At 45.1% G+C, this 20,678-nt stretch overlaps 1 long non-coding RNA gene across 1 annotated transcript; it reads right to left on the reverse strand.

Moving 5' to 3' along the window:
- Positions 1–8,476: 8,476 nt before the first annotated feature.
- Positions 8,477–10,971, reverse strand: LOC307042146. The gene is made up of 2 exons (XR_013809011.1): positions 10,058–10,971; positions 8,477–9,840 (listed from the first exon to the last, which is right to left on the reverse strand). It is a non-coding gene; the product is annotated as an uncharacterized lncRNA (long non-coding RNA).
- Between the last annotated feature and the right edge of the window lie 9,707 nt (positions 10,972–20,678).

A 20,678-nucleotide genomic window follows, 5' to 3' on the forward strand; every position in this document is an offset into this window, starting at 1 on the left:
GAAATTGACGGCAGAGGATGATCCGGAGGCATACCTGGACATATTTGAGGGCACAGCGGCGGCGTGCGGGTGGCCGGAGGAGGAGTGGGCAGCGCGGCTATTGCGTCTGCTATCCGGGAGTGCGCAGCTAGCCGCCCACAGCCTGCCAGCAGCCTCTCGGCATGTGTACCGGCATCTGAGGAAGGCCATCCTGGACCGGCTTGGCAGCACGCCAGAGGGACATCGCCGCCGGTTCCGGGCCCTCCCCTTCGAGGACGATGACTGGCCCTTCTCCTACGCGCAGCGGCTCCTGGATGCAGCGAGCCGCTGGCTCCAGCCGGGGGTGCGCTCCGCTGAGGAAGTCGTCGGGCAGGTGGCGCTGGAGCAGTTAATCGCCGGCCTGCCATCTTCAACGGCGAATTGGGTCCAGTGCCATCGCCCCGCCAACCTGGAAGCAGCCATCGTCCTTGCGGAGGACCACCTCTCGCTTTCCCGGCGGAGCATGAAAGAGGAGCCCCGACCACCAGCCGTCTCAGCGGGCAGACCCGTCCCAGCCCCGAGGAGGAGGTTTCCTGGAGCAGCTGCCCTTCCCTCCCCACCATCACACGGCCCCAACCCCGCAGCCCCGACACTTTCCCCCCTAGCTCTACCTTACCCTCCTGTTTTTATCCCTCCCCAGGGTCCGGCCTACGCTTCTGGTCGTCCGGCACCACGGGGGGCTCCTCAGACGTCAGGGCAGGATTGCCGGCCACTTCCGACGGGAGTGTCCTCTCATGGAGGTCGGACAGCTGGTTCGGGTTGCAGGACCGCCAGTTGCCGCCCCCGATTTGGAAGGGACGTACCGTATACCGGTATGTATACAGGGGGGTACACACCAGGCTCTGATGGACACGGGCTGTAATCAGACGATTATCCATCAGCACCTGGTTCGGCCTGGGGCATTGATTGAAGCATCGTGGGTGAAGGTGAGGTGTGTGCATGGGGATATTCACCAGTACCCGGAGGTGACGCTGGACATTTCTTATAAGGGGAAAAAGCATAGAGTCAGGGCTGGAGTTAGCACTCGCCTTACGCACCCTCTTATTTTGGGAACGAATTGGCCGGGGTTTGCTAAGCTAGCGGGGGCTATGGGGGTGCGTTCACGGACGGCAGGGAAATGTGAGTTGTGTGCTGTGTTTAGTGGAGAGTCGGAGGCGGCTGACGACATCGAGGGGGAAACGGACACGGAGGGGGCCGCGGAGGTCCCTCTGGACCCGCTGGTGTTTCCCGTGCAAGATTTCCCTCTCGAACAGTCGAGGGACGAGACCCTTCAGCACGCCTTCGGCCAGGTGGTGAGTATTGATGGCTCCCAGCTACACCCAAACGCAGCACTCACTCACCCACACTTTACGGTGGTTAGGGACAGGTTGTATCGTGTAAGCCGTGACACACAGACAGGAGAGATAAATACCCAGTTGTTGGTGCCGAAAAAGCCGTCGGGAAATGGTTTTCCAAACGGCTCATTATAACCCCATGGCAGGTCACCTAGGGTACGACAAATCACTACACCGGATAATGGCCCGATTTTATTGGCCGGGCATTCGCGCAGATGTGAAGCGGTGGTGTGCATCTTGCCGTGAATGTCAGCTGGTTAACCCGCCGGCCATCCCCAGAGCGCCTTTGCGCCCGTTACCATTGATTGAGGTGCCTTTTGAGAGAGTTGGAATGGACCTCATCGGGCCATTAGACCGGAGTGCACGGGGATATCGCTTTGTACTAGTCCTAGTGGATTATGCAACGCGATATCCCGAGGCAGTGCCGCTGCGTAATATCTCTGCAAAGAGCGTCGCGCAGGCACTGTTTCACATTATCTCCCGAGTCGGGATCCCGAAAGAGATCCTGACTGACCAGGGCACACAGTTTATGTCACGCACACTACGCGAGCTGTATGAACTATTGGGCGTCCATTCAATACGGACTAGTGTTTACCATCCGCAGACCGACGGCCTGGTGGAACGGTTTAACAAAACAATAAAGAACATGGTTCGTAAGTTCGTTCACGAAGATAGCCGTAATTGGGATAAATGGCTAGATCCTCTGTTGTTTGCAGTGCGGGAGGTGCCCCAGGCCTCCACGGGATTTTCTCCCTTTGAGCTGTTATTTGGTAGGAAGCCCCGGGGTGTTTTGGACCTAGTTAAGGAAAACTGGGAGGAGGGTCCAAGCACCAGTAAGAACGAAATACAGTACGTTATGGACCTGCGAGCAAAACTCCAATCACTGGGGCAGATATCACGGGAGAATTTGCTCCAGGCTCAGGAACGTCAGCAGCGCCTGTACAACAGAGGGTCGAAACTGAGACAATTTTCACCGGGAGATAAAGTGCTTGTATTACTCCCATCCTCTAGCTCTAAACTACTCGCCAAGTGGCAAGGACCCTTCGTGGTCACACGACGAGTGGGGGACGTAGATTATGAGGTGGTGCGTTCTGACAGGGGGGGAGCAACACAGATTTACCACTTTAACCTCCTGAAAGCATGGAGGGAGGGGGCGTCGGTTTTGCTGGCCACCACGGTGATTGAGAGAGATGAGTTGGGACCGGAGGTCATTAAAAGCAACAAAGTATCCCCGGTCGGTTGTGGCGACAATCTCTCACCGGGCCAGAGAGCAGACGTTGCTTCGTTGCAAAGGCAGTTTGCCGACGTGTTCTCTACGCTGCCAGGGCGCACCTCTCTCATACACCACCGCATAGAAACGCCCCCGGGCGTGGCCATTCGTTCACGGCCCTATCGGCTGCCTGAACACAGGAGGAAAATTGTTCAGGCGGAGCTTCAGGCTATGCTAGAGATGGGAGTGATAGAAGAGTCCACCAGTGACTGGTGTTGCCCCGTCGTGCTGATACGTAAGTCCGACGGGTCAATCCGGTTCTGTGTGGACTACCGCAGGGTGAACGAGGTGTCCAAATTTGATGCTTATCCAATGCCCCGAGTCGACTAACTCCTCGATCGGCTAGGCACTGCTCGCTTTTACACGACGCTGGATTTAACCAAAGGCTATTGGCAGATTCCCCTTTCTCCAGAGTCTAAGGAAAAAACGGCCTTCTCCACTCCGTATGGTTTATACCAATTCATCACACTTCCTTTCGGGTTGTTCGGAGCTCCAACCACCTTCCAGCAGCTCATGGACCGGGTGCTGCGTCCCCACTCTGCCTATGCTGCTGCTTACTTGGATGATGTCATCATTCACAGTGAAACATGGGAGCAGCATATGCAGCAGGTGGGGGCGGTGCTCGAGTCCCTGAGGCAGGCGGGGCTCACGGCCAACCCGAAGAAGTGTGCGGTTGGACGGAGGGAGGTACGGTATCTGGGGTACCACTTGGGCAGCGGGCAGGTGCGGCCACAGATAGAGAAAACAACCGCCATTTCAGCCTGTCTGGCGCCCAAGACGAAAAAAGAGGTCAGGAGGTTCATGGGGCTGGCCGGCTACTACAGGCGGTTCATCCCGTCCTTTTCGGAGCTGACCAGTCTCCTGACCGACCTGACCCGAAAGGGTGCTTCAGATCCGGTCCAGTGGACGGAGCGGTGTCAGCTGGCGTTTGAGAGGGTTAAAAAAGCCCTCTGTGGTAAGCCGCTTCTGTATTCTCCTGACTTCTCTCTCCCTTTTGTGTTGCAGACCGACGCCTCGAACAGTGGGGTGGGGGCCGTTTTGTCCCAGCATGTAGAGGGGGTCGACCGCCCGGTACTGTACATTAGCCGTAAGCTCGCCCAGAGGGAGGTGAACTACAGTACGGTGGAAAAGGAGTGCCTCGCCATACGGTGGGCGGTCGGCGCCCTGCGGTACTTCCTCCTGGGGCGCCCTTTCACCCTCTGGTCGGACCATGCCCCGCTCCAGTGGCTCCACCGCATGAAGGATGCCAACGCTCGGATCACTCGGTGGTATCTGGCATTACAGCCTTTCAACTTCAAGGTGATCCACAGGCCGGGTAACCGGATGGTCGTGGCTGATTTCCTCTCTCGCTCGGCGGATGGGGGGGGGGGAGAGTCAGCTTGCGGCCGGCGGGATCCCGGCCTGAGTCGGGCGGTGGGGGTATGTGGCAGCGGGGTGTGGTTTGGGCGCTGGCTGCTGGAGTGAAGGGAGTGGCTCGGCCGGAGGCCAGACAGCTGATCAGAATCAGGTAATCAGTGCAGGAAGAAAAGCATGTCGTAACCTGGTTCTGTTCTGTTATGCAGTAGGCGGGATCCTGGAAGGTCGCCAAAGGACCTCTGAAGTTTCCCACCCGGGCAACGTTTGAGACCCGCGCATATTATTGTTTGGAGTTAATAAACGCCTGTGTTTCACCAACCTGCTCTTTCCGTCCTGATTTGAACCCTGTGTGAGCGGAGAGGCTCACAGTCAATATCTATTTTGTCTGCCCCATGATGAACACAATTATTCAATATGTGTGCTGGGCAACCCACACCGATCAGAGTGTTCTTCAGCAGCAACCTCTTCAAATTTGCAAACACATTCTTTCCCCCTTCATCACGTCGGATTCCTCCAAAGTTTGTGGTGCAATTGTCGCCAGTAAATGCAATGCATTTTTCAGACAAATTGTTTTTTGCCAATGTTTCAATGAGATATTGTGCAATGGTTTCTGCTGTCTCATTTGGTGTGTCTTTAAACTCGATTAATTTTGTTTGCATGCCACCCCTCTTCCAGTCAAAGTACTGGATTATGATTGGGAATATTTTCACTGCTCCGTGGTTATTCCCGTCTGTAGAAACACCATAGTACTGGATTTCTTTGAGTGCTTCATGTGCGACATCAATCGAGTGGGGCGCTATAACACCATTGACAATGGCTTCGGTTTTAGTGCGCGCACTACTGAATTTTTTGGCAGTGTCAGAGTCTGGAAATGCTTTTTTTAGCAAGGCACTTGTGCAATCCATAGATCTGTAGCTGTTGTGATGTTTCACAGTGTGAAATGCAAACGCACCCTCCGCTGCATTTACAGCATCCTCTGTTTTGCCTAGTCTAACAAAGAAGTCTGTCAACTTTGCCAACAAACTCTCACCTTGCACAGCTTTCCTATGTTTGTCTGTGTCCATGTGCGCTTTAAGATCGCCTGCACCTTTATTGGACACACACACGTATGTGCAAGCTTTGCACACGGTGCACTCCGCCTCCCATTTGTTCCGACCGGGCCGGTACATTTGGAATTTCTTCTGCAATTCATCTGTAAAAGTACATTTGCGCTTTGGCATTGTGAATGTGAGCGGCGGTCCGCTCTGTCCCCTTCCTCTGTTTGTGTGTCAGCGTAGTTGTAGAGCCGCCCACAAAGCTTCAGACTCAGGGATTACGTCACACACGCAACAGAGTACCGTAGTATTCTGTGCAATTCATCAGTCAATTTGCAAACGGTCCGCGAAACCCGGACATTTTCATGAATTTATAAACCCCCCCCGAGGACGTTTGGTCACCCTAGCGTAAGAGCATTTCACAAAGTATTTTAGGCCTAAAAGTAGCACCTAAATTTAGGAGAGCTTAAAAGTCCTCGAGAGGACTCCTAACTCAGTAAGACCTATTCACAAAGAATCTGAAAATGGCTGTGAGACGAAATGTTTTGGAGACAATGGAAGACTGTTTTTTTTATCAAGAGATATAGGCTAAATCGTGAGGGTATCACACTTGTTGTGGAATTAGTGCGGGATGCATTAACATCCCGACTAACAGGAATAACCCGATTAGTCCGGAAATAAAATGTTTGGCAACACTACCATATTTAGCAACAGGGAAAATGCAACTTTGCAATGCCGCCGATTTAGGAATATCGCAACCATCAGTCAGCCGTGCCATAAACCAAACCATCAACGCGCTCTCTAGACCACATATCATCCAACAGTTTATCCGGTTTCCTTTGGACAATCAACAACTACACAGGATCAAAGCCAACTTCATGGCAATTGCAGGTATGCCCGGTGTGGTCGGTGCTATTGACGGGACGCACATAAAAATAATTGCGCCATCAAAAGATGAGGACGTGTTCGTCAATAGAAAGAAAGTACATTCCATCAACACGCAGATTGTTTTCATTCATCATGATAAGGGGACTTGAACGGCGGTATGGGCTGTTATTGAAAGTGTTTAAGTGCTAGAAATATGCTTATTGGATAATAGTTTACAGGGTGCTTTTAATTGCCTCCTTGATTTAATGCAATTTACATATTTTTATTGTTTGCTCTCTCTCTTTAACGTGCATATACAACGTCATTATCGTCGTCTGCATAAACTTGTCATCATGCGTGTATTCTGCTAACTGCACTGTCCATAACTATTTGATAGGAATACATTTCTAGCCGAGGGTATTTCCTTGTTTTTCGGTGATTTAGTGGGCTCGTTTGTGGGATGTTGCGGATGAGTTTCACCTAGACCGCCTGCTCTGAACAACCAATCACCGTACTGACCGCTTCTAAACTCATGCACGACAATTGACGTAATCCATAGCAACGGCGCGTCACTTTTAGTTCACTCTTAGTGATTTATCCTTAGTATGAGTAGGTCTCAGCGGCTTTGTGAATAACTTTTAAGAAAAAACTCCTACGTAAAATGTTTTAGCGCGAGTTAGGAGCACTCCTAGCGGTAAGATAAAATGCTTTGTGAATATGGCCCCAGATCTATAGAGAGGCGAAGTCCCGCCCATCTACTTCCGACCCATGGGACCCCGGAAGCGGAAAATTATACATTGACGTCAATGGAGAGAGAAAAGTCATCTTTCGATCCCATTTGAATTGTGCCACGAATGACACATATGATGTTTGTCAAATTAAAAGAACATTTTGCAAGTCAAAAAAATAAAAATGTGTCGTAAAACTGTGAAGTTACAATTTTTTCTGTGTGAAACCGCTCAGTGAACTACAGGTCTCTGGTCTCGCACAATACGCGTCACCATCACAAAGATGGCTGTCAGGTGAAAATCACTACAAGTCTGGGCATGTTGAGAGCTGTACATACACGAAAGGGAGCGGTTCTGTAAGAGCCAGCATGCGGGACCGGCTTTACAAGGTTTCAGTGAGTAATATGAGTGCAATGTTTAAGGTTAATGTCAGCTAGCTAACAAGGTACACTAACGTGTTTTGTTTTAGCAACTAGTTTTCTCCTTAAGAACTTTGTGGTGTCTGTGTATGCTGTGGATAACATTAGTGTTCACAAGAACAAGATACACTCCCGTGATTTGTTTTAGTTGCTCTTCAGATTGAAGCGGCCAGTTCTATATCGACTATATGTGTGATCTCCTTTTTACATCTCGTTGTGTCATTTGAGTTTATTTGCTGTGTGTAGATTCAAGGATTTTGGTTATCTTGTCCAGGGATGCAAACTTGTCACCTTTCGGCGAAATTCTCCTTTTTGAATCCAAAATAGGTCGTTTTTGTGATTCCTGTAGATCTGCAATAAAAATATTTTTGGGGTATGGGAGGGGGTCTGGGACCCGGATTAATGTGCGGCCGCGAGCTTTTTTTTATATATTATAATGAAGCGCGAGCTGTGTGCTCGAGTCTTCCTGCCTGTCGGCTCTGCTCATGATGTATAATAAGCCTCTGCTGCTCAGCGATGATGGTCTAGCTTCAGCAGCTACATTACCTACGGTGCGTTCGTTAATATTAACTGTGCGTCCGGAGTCACTGTGGCACAGACTGGACCGCTGGTGAACAGCTGTTAGAACGGGCCGTTCAGGTGTTCACAGTAGAGCTCCCTGTCGGAGCGGCAGAGCGTGATGTGCACTGAAAAGTTTTTTTTTTCCCGTCGCAATATTATCGTTGAGCTAGCCAACTAGCATACATTGTCACTATCTGCTAACGTTAGCTTTAGCCTTCGTTTTCTAATCGTTTTTTTCATAGGCTATAAACAGCGGTGGTATAAGTATATATCTTGTAATTGATTAAAAGTAGAAGTACTCAGTTCTTGTACTTGAGTAAAAGTAGAAGTACCAGAGTGTAGGAATACTCTGTTACAGTAAAAGTCCTGCATTCCAAATGTTCCTCAAGTAAAAGTAGAAATGTATTATTATCAAAATATAGTGAAAGTAGCGACAGTAAAAGTAGTCATTTTGCAGATTGGTCCATTTCAGAATAATATGATATGTTTTATAATGACTGATCATTAAAGTGTTATCAAAGCTGGTAAAGGTGCAGCTAGTTTGAATGACTTTGTATACTGCAGGCAGGGTAGCTTTTGGATTTGCTCCAGGTGGAACTAAAGTCTGATTTAACACTTGATTATATTTCACATCATTCATCCACATCTGTAAAGTAACTAAAGGTATACATGTAGTGGAGTAAAAGTACACCATTTACCTCTGAACTGTAGTGGAGTAGAAGTACAAAGTAGCAAAACATTGAAATACTTAAGTAAAGTACAAGTATCTCAAAATTGTGCCCGAGTATAGTACTTGTTGAGTTTATGAACTTAGTTACTTTACACCAGTGGCTATAAAGATAGAAAGACTAAGCCTTGCACAGAGGCATGAAAATACATTTTCAAAATGCTCAACAGTGCTGCCAAAATTATAAACTGACTGCTACACAATTAAAATAAATGCTTTTTATATATTTCTATTAGATGTGACTCTATGGCGTTTCTGTTAATATTAACACTGCTGCTTTAGCTGTTCTGACTGCTAAAATCCTCTGTTATTCCTCATTTTTAAAGCCGATATTCTGTGGGGTCAGGGGGCTCGGATCCTTGTCACCTTTTTCATACCTGATGAGTTTGCATCCCTGTTGTCAATTTGTTTGGTTATCTAGGCACAGCTGTGTGTGACTCCCTCTGGTACACTGGTATGTGTTTTCCTAATGTAGAGAGCATTGATTAATTAATAAACTACACACTGACTCTAGATCCTGACCAAATCCTTATTTTTTGATCAAATGTTTTTCAAAAAAATGTATTGTATATTATATAACAGCTGCACATCACAGACCGGAGTCTCTGCTACTGTGGACCACGAAGGAGGCGATCATCATCCCCATCCCCAAAGACCCTGCATGGCATGGAAATCTCCTCCTCCTGGAACAATTCTACACCCAGCATATGCTCCCTGTGTTGGCCAGTAGAGAGGAGGACATTTAAATAAACATACTCTTAACACCCTCGGACTCTGCGTTGTGTTTCGTATGTGTGATGGGGTGTTATGCAGAGGGGAGGAAAACAGGACACAGCAGATTGGGATTGTGGTGGAGATGCTGAGCAGTTATTTAATTGTTGCGTGTAATTATTATTATACTGCGTGCTTCTTAGTTATTCCATCTTTTGCTGTAACATGGATCTGTATGTAACTCTATATTTACTTGTTATCTACCACACTTCCTTCTACATCATACACCATCATTATACATGGTGTATATAGGATATATATTTATTTGTATACATATCTGTAAATTGTATAATTTTATTTTTCGTATTTGGGATTTCTCTTTTGTCCACTCAAATACACTTGGCCCTTTCTCTTTTCCATGTGGAAAATGGCAGCTGCATATTCTGCTTTTCTCATCTGCTCCCTGTCTGCTCATCTACGATGAGAAAATTATATAATTAATTACTAATAATCATTTAAACCTGTTATTACCAATATTTCACAAATTCTTCATGTAAACTTAAGAGTACAGCTGTATGTTGAGTATGTCAACTTTGCTTGGTTCATCTTACTGGGGGGGGGGGGGCAGCTACATGGATGTCGGTGCAGTCCACAATAATTTTGCAGCTGAAGGCAGAATGAATTTATTATTGACTCAGAATGAAGCACAACTTCATGTCATACAATACATTGACTTTATTTGTAATTGTGTAAAAAAATATGAATATTGATTAGCAAGCAGGACCTGCAGGAACAGAGAATGGTGATGGATGGAGCTGGGAAGAAAGAAGAATAAAGAAAACAGATCAACTTTATCGGATATTAAAAATTCAATTTCAAAACAAGTTGCCGCTCCTACAGTTTTCTAGTATGTAAAGATGATTTCACATGACCAATGCAAAATATCCCACTCAATACATGTGTGTCTCTGAGGGGTGCATTGTGCCTTTGATGTATATAAATAATATACCATAACCAAATACTATTACGTACAGTGGAAATCAGGTTGCCAGAGCAGGTCAGACCAGTGTGCATGTTCCTCAGGGTCTCAGCAGTTACAGGTGAGGTAAAGAAAATAAAAGAGAAAAAGGTCAGTAACACTTTAAAGTAACAACACTGAATAATTATCTCTTTTAATAATTTTCTCTCAGTAATCACTCAACTACTGTCTTTCCAACAAACAGATTGACTCACTCTCACTATCATCACAATGAAACACGTCCAGAAGAATGTCATGCAAAGCTGCCTGCCTTCCTTCCTTCGACTCTCCCTGAACTGCCTGATCTTTTAATGGTCAATGTTAACCATTTGTGCAGATAGCATTAAGTAGAAAAGATCGCTGATACTAATGTGGCGTTAGCCTACCTCCCGCCCCCTTAGCACCTGGTGGAGGGGGCGATAGGCTACTCTTCAAATGTTTCACAAAATACTTACCATCATGACTACTCTTACTGTTTAACATTTTGGTTTACTTCATGTTAAGGCTAATACAAATGACAAGGCTAAGTAATGTAATATAATGCTAACTAACATGCTCGCTACTAGCTAGGTAGCTAACTTGACTATGTTCCATGCAAAACATGTATATTACCTGATATGTTTGGTCCGACGACTCCTGGTCCTTTCATCAGACGGGAAGCGATAGAACGAGCAAGTGGTATGATCTCTTTTGTGATTACAACCTCGTACAAAGCACACAGGCATCTTGTAAAAGTGAATTTATTGGAGCAATCTCTTATATTTATTGGAGTGAATAAATCAGTCTTCTTCTTCCTCTTTGCTTTGCGAGTCACAACCAGTCTTGGAGCATTATCGCCTATGACATCACTTACGCGACCCAGAATGCATTTGGGATTTGTAGTCTTTCTAGTTGCGTATTATTCATAGTCTTATATTTCAGCATTTTTACGACAAACTGTGACTTTTTTTGCATGGAAATGATTGTTTAAGATTGACAAACATCATATGTGTCATTCGTGGCACAATTCAAACGGGATCACAAGATAACTTTTCTCTCTCCATTGACTTCAATGTATAATTTTCCGCTTCCGGGGTCCCATGGAGGCTCCCGGAAAGGGAGGGACTTCGCCTCTCTATAGGGTACAACTCTAAACACCCATATGAAAAAGATCGGTTTGCATTTTATTAATCAAATAAGTATGTGAACATAACCAATAACCTACCATAGCCAATAACAAATACATGCAACTTATTTTATTTGTGTTGTTCATTCATATCTTATTTTACCTAGTTAACATTTATTTATGCATATTTTTTAATCTCTCCAGTTTGAAACGATATTTTTGGTTTACTGTCCTATAGACTAGTATACATTGGAATGATTTCAAACCTGTTTTTATCTATCCTAATGATTATAAAGGTTTGCCTTGGAAATAATGCAGGGGCGGTTCTAGGGGGGGCCAGGGGGACCAGTGCCCCCCTAACACTGACCTCTGACCCCCTGTGGCCCCCCTAAAAAGGAAAATTAAAAAAATTGAAAAAAAAGACAAATGTATGATTTATTACACGATTTATTGAATGACGGAATAGGCGGAACTAACGTTATTCGTCATTCTAGTCGGACCCATTAGAGCGGTGCACTCAGGACCCATTAGAGCACTCACGTTCACTGTCCGGCTGAAGCGCGCGAAAAACAAACATTTTTCATCTCGGATCATCAGAGGCTGTTGCATCCTAGAAAGACTGATTGAAACCTACGTTTTGAGAGACTACCACGATAATTGAAGGTGAGTTAAACTATTGTATCCGTGTAATTGTAGATGTAAAATAGAGATGTAACTATTCATTGCCTTTATTTTTATATAAATATGATATGGTGTTAGTGCAAAAATTGTACTATAACTTAAGCTGAAGCTAACAGTAATAACTATAAGATATAACTGAAATAAATAAGTGTACTGAAACAAATACCAATCACTGTATTGCATTGTTTTCTTATGCGCAATTACTTCATACTGTCTAGTTCTCTTTTTCGTCCTGCATTTATTGTTCCCCCCTCAGAAAATAACTGGCCCCCCAGTGGCCCCCCCAGTCAAATTGGTCTAGAACCGCCACTGAAATAATAATAATAATAATAATACATGGGACTTTTATAGCGCTTTTCATGAAGCTCAAAGACGCTTTGACAGAGAATTTAAGAAAACACAACAAAAAAAAGACAAAGAAATACAAAAAGAGATAAACAAAACAGAAAAAATACGGGGGGAGTGGGGTGGTCGGTGGTTGAATGCAGTGTTGAACAGGTGGGTTTTGAGTGATGTTTTGAATGCTGTGAGGGAGGAAGAATCTCTGATGGATTGGGGTAGTGAGTTCCAGAGGGTGGGTGCAGCAACGGAGAAGGCTCTGTCGCCCCAAGACTTGAGGTTGGTCCGGGTGGGGAGGGACAGGAGGTTGGCAGTGGCAGAGCGGAGGGAGCGAGTGGGAGTGTGTCTGTGGAGGAGGTCAGTCAGGTAGGATGGGGCCAGGTTATGGAGGGCTTTGTACGTCATCAGGAGGATCTTGTACTGAATTCTCTGGGGGATGGGGAGCCAGTGGAGCTTGATGAGGATGGGTGTAATGTGTTCACGGATTCGGGTGTGGGTGAGTAGACGGGCGGCGGAGTTCTGGATATATTGAAGTTTGTTGAGGATTTTTGCAGGTGAACCATAGAGGAGGCTATTGCAATAGTCCAGACGGGAGGTGATGAAGGCGTGGATGAGGGTTTCGGCAGCAGTGGGAGAGAGGGATGGACGTAGACGGGCGATGTTTTGGAGGTGGAAGAAGGCTGTCTTTGTGATCTGTTTGATGTATCTGTTGTAGGAGAGGGTTTGGTCAAATATGATGCCTAGGTTCCGGATGTGAGGGGAGGTTTGAACTGGGAAGCCGTCTATGTTGAGGGTGAAGTTATGGATAGGTGTGGTGAGCTTCTTTTGTCCAATGATTATTATTTCAGATTTATCGCAGTTGAGTTTCAGGAAGCTAAGTTGGAGCCAGGATTTTATTTCAGTGATGCAGTTTGTCAGGATGGAGTGGGTAGCAGTGGAGATGGACTTGGTGGAGATGAGAAGCTGGATGTCGTCGGCAAAGCAGTGGAATTGAAGTCCATGACGGCGGATTATGTGACCAAGGGGAAGCAGGTAGAGAATAAAGAGGAGGGGGCCGAGAACTGAGCCTTGAGGGACACCTTGGGGGAGAGGAGCGGTGGGGGATTTGCAGTTATTGATGTAGATGAACTGGTTTCTGTCAGAGAGGTATGAAGTGAACCAAGAGAGGGCAGTGCCGGTGATGTTGAAGGTGGTTTCAAGACGGGTGAGGAGGATGGAGTGATTAATGGTGTCGAAGGCAGCGCTGAGGTCAAGGAGGATGAGGAGGTTGAGGTTACCAGCATCGGAGGAGAGGAGAAGGTCATTTGTAATTTTGAGGAGTGCGGTTTCGGTACTGTGGTTTGAGCGGAATCCGGATTGAAAAGTTTCATAGAGGTTATTAGCAGAGAGATGATGCTTAAGTTGTGACGCTACAGCGCGTTCCAGAACTTTTGACAGAAAGGGTAGGTTCGAGATTGGTCTGAAGTTATTAGGGTTGTCAGGGTTTAGTCCGGGTTTTTTCAGAATAGGGGTGATAGCAGCTATTTTGAGGGACGGTGGGACGGTGCCAGAAGACAGGGAGGAGTTGATTGCTGTAGTGATGAGTGAAGAGAGAGTAGGAAGGCAGGCCTTAACAAAGCTGGAGGGGATGGGGTCCAGGGTGCAGGTGGCAGTTTTCATTCCTGTGAGGAGATCAGAGAGGTCAGTAGGGGAGACAGAGGAGAACTGGGACAGGGGTTGGCAGGATAAGGGGGGGCAGGTGGCTTGAGGGAGAGCTGGTGTGGTAGTGGTTAAGCTGCTGTAAATGTTGTCTATTTTGCTTTGAAATTTTTTGAGAAAAGAGCTGCATTTGTCTACTGTGAATGACTGAGTGGTGGTGTCCAGGGGGCTGAGGAGTTTGTTTATTGTGGAGAAGAGTGTTTTGGGGTTTCCGGAGCCAGAGTGGATTAACTGAGAGTAGTAAGTGGTGCGGGCATGGAAGAGGGCATCTTTATATTGCTGTAGGTGGTCTTTGTAGGTTTGAGAATGAATTGTGAGACCTGTTTATTGCGGAGTCTTTCAAGTTGCCGGGCACGGGTTTTCATCAGACGGAGTTCAGGGGTGAACCAGGGAGCAGAGTGGGTGAAGGAAACTGTTTTGGTTTTTATGGGTGCAAGTTGGTCAAGGCAGGAGGACAGAATGTTGTTGTAGTAGTCAGTGAGATCAGAGGGGCTATGGAGGTCCACAAAGGGAGTGGTGGATATTTTTTCAGAGAGGGAGGATGAGAGCAAGGTAGCTGAGACAGAGCTTAATTTACGGAAGTTGATTTTGCGTTTTTGCTTTGGTGGTGGGGTGGGAATGTTGATGGTCATGGTGATGGCTAAGTGGTCGGAGAGGAAGAGGTCTGAGCCAGACAGATGGTGAAGGTTTAGTCCAGTCGAGCAAACAAGGTCCAGAATGTGGCCACGGTTATGGGTCGGAAAGTTGACATGTTGAATGAGGTTGAAGCAGTTAAGCATGTCCGTGAAGTCTGTAGTTATTGTAGAGTCAGTGGAGTCCATGTGGATGTTGAAATCACCAAGTAGGAGGACTGAGGTGGAGAGAGAACAGAGCTGGGTCAGAAATTCAGAGAAATCAGAGAGGAATGATGGGTTTGGTTTGGGAGGGCGGTAGACAACTGCCAGGACTGACTGTGTGTGACCAGAGAGTTTAAAAGCCAGGTGTTCAAATGAAGGAGCAGATGAGATGGGGATGAGGCTGGTTTTAATGTCCTGTCGGTGTATTACGGCAATTCCACCACCTCGGCCCTCCGAGCGTGGCTTATTTATGTATGAGTATCCATTGGGTGTAGTGAGGTTGAGTGAGAGATAATCCAGAGGTTGTTGCCAGGTTTCTGTCAGACAGAGAAAGTCCAGTTTATTGTCCAGAATGAATTCGTTGAGAATGTGACTTTTATTGTTGAGGGACCGGGTATTAAACAGAGTGAGCTTCATATTGCTTTGTGTGGTGAGGATTGACTCAGGTGTCATTGCCAGGGCTTGCAGACTCGCGCTCGTCTGTATTGTTGTGATGACGTAGTCGAAAGGTGGGTGTGCGCTCAGCTGACCAGAATACAGGGATGGAGTGACCTGTGTGAAAGTAAACAAACTTGCGACCGGAGCCTCTATGGATGTATCTGGTTCGTTTTAGAAGTTTGTGGTTTTTGATGACAGAGATGCATAACGGTGTGGAATGGTTGTTGAGTTGTAGAAGTCTCGCAGCGGAGTACCTCAATGCCATGCCAGGCAGGAGAGACGGAGCGTTGAGTGGACAGGTGAGCCGGGCAGCCGCTAGCATTAGCAGCTAGCGGGTATCCTGCAGCTTGATGACTGCAGAGGTGCAGGCAGCTAGCTCCAAGTAGTCCACGGAAGAGGGGTCCAGGCCAGCCAAAGGCAGGACACGTTTGGAGAAGTCCGGGAATGGGGTGGAGGCAGCGTTGGAGGAGCTAGGCAGGTGAAGCCGGGAGGATCAGAAGGAGAGCAGGTGGAGCGGCGAAACGGAGCCGGTGTTTTCAGGTAGGAAAACACGGACACATCTCATTGATTCAGGCAGTGTAAGATTGACATAGATCTTAACTGGACTGGTCGGCTAAAAAGCTGCTAAGAAATGTTGAGGAAAGAGTAGAAAAGAGTAAAAAAAAATCCAGACAGAGAAGCGGCGAGCAAACGACGCCAGCGTCCTCTCACATCCGTTGAAATAATGTGTTTACATAAATTGTGATGAAACCGTTTGAGACCCACCATTGGCGGCGCCAGAGTATTTTTGTTGGGTAATCTATGGTAGGGCTAACCCATACAGTGGTGGGGCTCAAGTCAGTATTTGCAATGTAATTACATACACGCTCCCCTTGACAGTGAAACGCCACACGTGAGGTTTAGATTATTTCCCTCTCTCAATCCAAATTGAAATGTATGAAATAAAAAGGCACATTTGTCTTGGAGTAAATAAAAAGGTCGAGCTGGAGCCAATCCTGTAATTTCCCCACAAGTGAAAGAGTTGACATGCTGAAGACCCAACCCCTGCAGGTGGGTCTGGGGGGATTCTCCCCCAGGAGATTTTTTGAAATACTAACATAAAATACACATTCTGGTACTCTCTTGAGAAGAAAAATAAATAAATCCATTACTACGCACAACTACTTTGTTCTGAAAGCTGAACCTGCTCCTCCTCACAGAGAGAAGAGGGAAGATGCTGTGTGAATTACTTTACATTGTGGATAAGGGTGGATAGCCCCCATTGTTCTGTGTGTCAAAATGAAAGACTGCCCACACACCTATCAATCATCAAACCGTGGGGTCTTATTCCATTACGTGTTGATTCCTATCAACACGTAATGTTGTATCGATGTCTATGTAGGCCTACTACAGCAAAATTATTCTCCGTCGGGACTTCCTGCAACAACAACATGCCGTTGATTCTGATTGGCCAGAAGACATTATCAAAGATGTTCTATAGAGAACCGCAGTGACGCGTCGTAAAACCCGGAAGTAAACTTCTTCCGGTTCCTTCGCGAAAAACCAATGCAAATTCTCCATAGGATTTTGGAAAATAGCTCAAAATAAGGTCTGTGGTTAACACACATTTAAGACAGGGATCACGTTTTGTTCAGCCGGATAATCTCCACATGTCAACCCTACTTTTATAATTTTTGAATCATAAATCTAGTCGCCAAAAGCGAAATGCTAACGTTATGCTATAAACGAACTACAAGCCAGTACAGCAGCAGGGTCGCACGACTTCAACGTCACGCCAACTTAAGATCGTTTCAACTGACTTGCACTGAAACTGCACTTTGAACACTTTAAATATATTAACATTTTAAACTGTATACCCCGGTTATCTAGGCCCGTTTTGTTTAATGTATACCGCGTTTATCTAGGCCCTTTTTGTTTTGTTTTATGTATACATGTCACACTGTGGGAAACGATATTTCGATATTTCTGGATGTATAACACATGTAGAATTTTTTGCTTGCATATTTAAACAAAGCTTTTCATTTTAGCCACACTGAATTTAACTAGTAGTCATGGCTGTGTTGATTACCAGTCTGATATCGTTTTACAAAGATGACAAGAAGAGTGTAGATAGAGGAGAGAACCACTACAAGTCAGGACACGTTACAGTGCAGCCTATATGAAGGTGTGCTTACCGGTGTTGTCAGGGCTAGCCTGAGGGACAAGGTTTATAGTGTCGGTGAGTAGTGATAGCAAGAGTACCGTTAACCTAGAGTTAATTTATTCACATTAATTCCCATCAACAAATCAATTGTATGTGTCACATGAAATCTTTATTAGGCAAGGCAACGCAAGTTTATTTATATAACACTTTTCAACACAAGGCAATTCAAAGTGCTTTACAAAAAATGAAAGACATTAAGAAAATGGCATTTAAAATCAGTCATTAAAAAGAAAAGCTAATAAAATAAACATTAAAAGAAAAAATACATGGATAAAAGTTACAGTGCAGTCTAAGATATGAATAGTTCAATTAAAAGCAGCGACAAAAAGAAAAGTATTCAGCCTGGATTTAAAAGAAGTAAGAGTTGCAGCGGACCTGCAGGTTTCTGGGAGTTTGTTCCAGATATTTGGAGCATAATAACTGTACGCTGCTTTACCATGTTTAGCGATGTGATCCACTTTCTTAGTGTTGGTAAGGACTCGAGCAGCGGTGTTCTGTATCAGCTGCAGCTTTCTAATAGATTTTTTTAGTGAGACCTGTGAAGACACAATTGCAGTAGTCCAGTCTACTGAAGATAAAAGCATGGACACGTTTTTCCAAATCCTGCTGTGACATTAGTCTTTTAATCCTAGATATGTTCTTTAGGTGATAGTAAGCTGATTTAGTAACTGTTTTAATGTGACTGTTGAAACCAATAACTAATTTAACCCGCTGACAAGAGAGCCCACCTCCGAAGATCGTGACTGGCTGAGGGACAGACTCGGGGGCAGGTTCTCAGGAATTTCTTGGCTTCTCTCCCCCGAGCCAGAAGAGGAACACTACAGCTTGGAAACACTTACTGTTCCTGAAATTATCAAATCTGTTGGGCATCAGGGACCTGAGGCAATTGTGGCAAGCATGGCATTGTCTGAAGAGCAACAGAGGACAATTCAGGTGGCTACCACTGGTCAGCGAACCAACCCAAACTGGCATTTGTTCAGGAAAGGAAGGTTGACTGCCAGCAACTTTGGAGCTGTTGAAGTATTATTTGAATTATTTGAAGTATTAAAGTAACGTGTTATGGCAGGAAAGTTCAATCTGGTATATTCATTTTAATGTCACCTTATATATTTGTGGGTGTTAAATTTGAAAGTACATTTTTACTGTTTAAATAATAGAGAGGCTTTTCATATATTCCTGAAACAATGTCCCACTACTTAGTAATAATAAATTAAAGCAATAGTCTTTTCTTCCACTTTTCATGTGTAGTCAAAAGGGTGGTTTTATGACCTTTGACATCTGCTTTGCAGTTCCCAGCAATGAAGGGGCCCTGAGTCTCTAGCTTCCTCTGCTAATTGCTAAAACCCGTATTGATTAGCCCAAAGGGAGATGTGCCTCAGATACAAGACAGTAGAAGCCTTGTAGAATCAATTAATTTATCTCCTACAAGACCCCTAAAGAGGCCTTGAGAATTGAGTCAAACAGTTACCGAGGCAATAGTCTTTTGTTCTCATTGATGTCTGTATTCATTCCAGTAAAACGGACTTCGAGGTGAAAGGAAGTTCTAATAGGGCCTTAAGCTACCAGAACAATTACATTTCTGTTAATCAACCAAAACTCATGACTGTCAGGGGACAGGACATTCGGACCTATAACAAGGGTCACTTCATAGAGAATATGTGTGTGTATTCCTTACTGTGATCATATGTCCTGTATAATCATTTATCAACTATTCCTGTGTTGGTGTTTTATTTGATTCCTCTGTTTTTATTCTTTCATGTGTGGGTACTAGATGGCTACAAACATTGTGGAGAAATTAGCTTAAACTTGTTTTATTACTCTATATGAAATGGAAGCAGCTTTTATGACAGGGACGAGAGAGCTGGGGGAGGGGACATTCTTCTTGAGATTTTCAGCATGTCAATGATCAGGGAAATCTACTTGTTTTAAATAGATGTGTGTGGTTGATTACTTTGTATTAATAATAACAGTATGTGTAAAGGAAGCTGGAAATATGCAATGTGAAACCTTTTATTTGAAATAAAGATTCTGCAGGGAATATTCTTAAAGAACAATAGCTCAAGTGTCTGGAAAAGATGCAGGCTAAATGAGTGTGCTGTACTTTTTACTGCTTGAGATCAGAGCTGATGTTTTCCTCTTGTTATTATTGTTTGAGGTTAAGGTAACTCACATGTGTTATTTGTATAATCCAACTATAAAAAACTATATTAAACCTATCTTTAGGCTGCCCCCCGTATAGCTCCTCCTGGGTTTTTTGGATATAAGCCTATGTTTCCGTATAGCTCCTCCTGGGTTTTTTGGATATAAGCCTATGTTTTCTTTAGACCAGTCTCTTCTTTTCTTCAAACTGACCAGATCCGTAGGATTGGAGGAAGAGCAGGAAGTACTTCCTTTGTATTTGTATTGTTACTTTTTATCATTAAAACAAGATTATTGTTTAACTTGCATCTGGTGTTTCTTAATCCCTTCCTTTTTTACGAATTTACCCAGCTTACCAAACGACACGCGGAGACGAGGTTGGTTTTAAACATCCTCCGATCTCCAACACTGTCCTGAGGTCAAAGCGTGTGACTGCTTCCTTTATTGCCAGGGTGCTAGGGCAACAACAGGCCCTTGATGGTATTTTGTCTGTACAGTGGGGGACTATGAATGAATGTGAGGGCGTCAGGGCATTCACCACTGCAACCCAGATGCAGGTCCATGAGTCAGATTTGTGGCTCTCCCTATCAGGATTGTTGGGGGCATCTCCAGATGGTCTGGTAGGGTCTTCTGCTGTGCTGGAGGTAAAGTGTCCCTACGGAGCCAGGGAAATGATAATTAGTGAAGCATTGCAAATCAAGGGCTTCTGTGTCAGTAAGGAAGGAGAAACATTCAGCCTGCGTGAGGAACATCCTTACTGGCACCAAGTGCAAGGTCAGCCTCACCTCACTGCAAGGAAGAAGAAATAAAAAAATGGTGAATTGTTTTTAATTTACATTTACTCGCCTTTGCAATGTTGTGGTTGTTAGAGTGTTAGGTTTCCTGTCAGCTCGTCTGTTGGGAAGATATAAAATATTAGTTTCATGGAAGTCACACCGTCACATATACTGTAAGAGCATTAAGACATACAGTACATAGGCCAAAACAAAACATCTAAAGATATAACCTTGCACTTTGATAAGTCTCGTGAACATTTTCACTATTTTGACATTTTTATAGATGAAAATTGAACTACAGAAATAAATGGTAGATTAATCCATATTGAAAATAGGTGTCAGCTGCTACACTAATTATAATAGTTATATTTCTTAATTAATTAAGATAAGATATTACTGTATTGATCCAAATTTGGGAAA

The sequence above is a fragment of the Notothenia rossii genome, assembly GCF_949606895.1.
Source record: "Notothenia rossii genome assembly, chromosome: 6".
NCBI classification, from domain to species: domain Eukaryota; kingdom Metazoa; phylum Chordata; class Actinopteri; order Perciformes; family Nototheniidae; genus Notothenia; species Notothenia rossii.